The following is a 2,500-nucleotide window of genomic DNA, read 5'->3' as shown; positions in this document are numbered from 1 at the left end:
CCCCGCGGAGACACCCGCGCGCCGTCGCTGCCGGCCTCAACGCAACGCCGCGGCTGACGCCAGCCGGCGGGTGGAAGTGGCTCGGCACGCACTACGGACGCGGGTGCGCCGCGGGGGGGGGCAGAGGGGGCTCGGCGGGCGCCGAAGCGGCAGCAGTCGGGGCAGGGAGAGGGCAAGGGGAGGGGAAGAAAGGCAGCCGGCCGTCCCCCCCGCCGGAGGGGAACGGGGGACCAGCGCACCACCGGGAGAGTGGTGGAGGAGAGCCGTCGTACGGCGGGCACTGGCGGTGGCGGCGGGCGGCGGCGGCAGGTGCCGGGCCACCGCGACCGACCGAACCTGGGGGCCCGGCGGGACGAACTCCGCACAGCGGGCGCTCCGGGAGCGGGGGTTTCCCGAGTCTGCACTTAGGGGGACGAAGGCCCGGGCCCACACGGGGAGGAGAGGCACCCCCTCTCCCCGGCGGCGCGGGCCTGCGAGGCGCCCCAGCCGCGCCACACCGCACACACCGCGCAGGGCAGCGGTGGCCACCGGGCTCGGAGGGGAGGGAGGGCAGGGCAAGGCACGCCGGCCGCGGACGGTGGAGGCGGACGGTCGGCCGGAGCCGGGCAGGCAGGCCAGCCGGAAGACCGGGGCCACCGGTGCACGCACCGGTGGTCCCGGCTCCGCCGCCGCCGCCGACTCACCGCCGCCGCCGCCCCCCCACCGACTCGCCGCCGCCGCCGCCCCCCCCGGCCCCCCCCCGAGGGGCGGCACACCGCTGCGCCAACGCGGCAATGGGGGTGACGATTGACCGTCAAGCGACGCTCAGACAGGCGTAGCCCCGGGAGGAACCCGGGGCCGCAAGTGCGTTCGAAGTGTCGATGATCAATGTGTCCTGCAATTCACATTAATTCTCGCAGCTAGCTGCGTTCTTCATCGACGCACGAGCCGAGTGATCCACCGCTAAGAGTTGTCTCGGTTTCGGTCCCCACCGCGCGCGCGGGGGGACCGGGCAGCTTTCGCAGCCCCCTGAGGGCCCCCATCCGCTCTGCCTCCCTCCTCACGCCGACGCCGGCTGCTGAGCAAGGGACAGCGGAGAGAGAGGGCACGCCTCACTGACCGTACAAGCACAGAGGGAAAAAAAAAGGGGGGGGGGGGGGAGAACAGACCCGAACGAGAGGGGCGGGGAGCCCTCGCTCCCGACCTGGGACAACCCCTTTCTCGCTTCGAGTCCGGCCCAGGCGCCCGGCTCGGCCTGGCCCAGCAGGGAGCGGCGCGCCAGCCGCGCCACCTGCCTCAGGGACCGGGGTGTGGGTCCCCGCGGAGCCCCGGCGTCGGAGCCCGGCCGCCGCTGGGAGCGGCGCCACCCGCTGCCCGCGCGCCCGCGACCCGCCAGCCGCACGCTTCCGAGCTCCTTCGCTCGCCTCACCGGCCTCCAGCTCCGCCGCCCCGGAGACGGCACCCAACACCCGCCTGCACACACGCAGCCTCCCGAGCGACGCCACGCACTCGCCCGTCCCTTCCGCGGGCAGACGCCTGGCGGCAGGCAGACGGGCGAGGCGGGACGGACGGGGAACGGCGCCCGCTCTCCCCGCCTCCACGCGGAGACCGGGAGGGGCCGCCCCCGCCCGCCCGCCCGCCGCCCGCCTGCCGCCCAGCGAAGCCGGGTCGGGCAGAGCGAGGCAGGCGCGCCGGATGGCGGAGTGCCGGGGCAGGGCGGGGGGGGAGGGAAGGAAGGGTGCCGCCGACGGCCACGGCGGGAGACTGAGAGCACCGGCCAGGGAGGAGAAGGGATGCGCTGGGGCTCGGCGTCCGCACCACCCGCGGTGGGGGCTCGCCGTCCCGGCGGCGAGCACGCGCTCGCGCCGGGGTCGCGCGTTCGAGGCAGGCCGGCGCAAGCCGACCGCGCGGCGTCTCTCCGCCGAGACCAGACCGCGGAGAGAGGGGGCAGGGTACCCCTCTCCGTCCCGGCTGCCCGCGGGGCATGCACGGGCCGCGCCGGCGGGCATGGGGGGGTGCGGCGCCCGCGCGCGCCGACCCCCCGGCCCCTCCGGCAGCACGCCCGGCTGCCCCCCGGGTCGCATCGGGCCGCCCGAGTCTTTAAACCCCCGCCCGGCTCTCCGACCGAGAACCCTCGGGCCCGGAGCCCGGGGCCCATGGCCATCCCTACCCGGGGGGGCCGCTACCGGCGGCCGCGGTGGCCGGAGGCCCTCCTCCTTCCTCCCAGCGCGCCCCCCCCCCCCCGCCGCCCCCCGCCGCCCCCGGCCCGGCCGACTCGCAGCGCGGCCCCCACACGGCACGGCGTGGGGCGGCTGGAGCGGTGTGGGGGGGGGGGGAAGGGAGGGGAGGAGGAAGCGTGGAAGGCCGGCAGGGCACGGCCGGTGCGGCACGCGCAGCGCAGCGCCCGGGAGGAGCACGCTGGCACACGGGACCACACAGGTGGGTCACCGAGGGGAGGCAGGAGAAGCGCGGACGCTAGGTACCTGGCCCTGGGGTGAGGGAAACGACCTGAAATCCCCGC

At 77.3% G+C, this 2,500-nt stretch overlaps 1 non-coding gene across 1 annotated transcript; it reads right to left on the bottom strand.

The window, feature by feature from the left end:
• Nucleotides 1-798: 798 nt before the first annotated feature.
• LOC138065270 (5.8S ribosomal RNA) lies at nt 799-951 on the bottom strand. The gene has a single exon (XR_011138339.1). It is a non-coding gene; the product is annotated as a 5.8S ribosomal RNA (ribosomal RNA).
• Between the last annotated feature and the right edge of the window lie 1,549 nt (nt 952-2,500).

This window comes from Struthio camelus, unplaced genomic scaffold (assembly GCF_040807025.1).
Source record: "Struthio camelus isolate bStrCam1 unplaced genomic scaffold, bStrCam1.hap1 HAP1_SCAFFOLD_92, whole genome shotgun sequence".
NCBI lineage: Eukaryota > Metazoa > Chordata > Aves > Struthioniformes > Struthionidae > Struthio > Struthio camelus.
The sequence above is the reverse complement of the archived record's forward strand: the minus strand, read 5'-3'. Positions and strand labels throughout refer to the sequence as shown.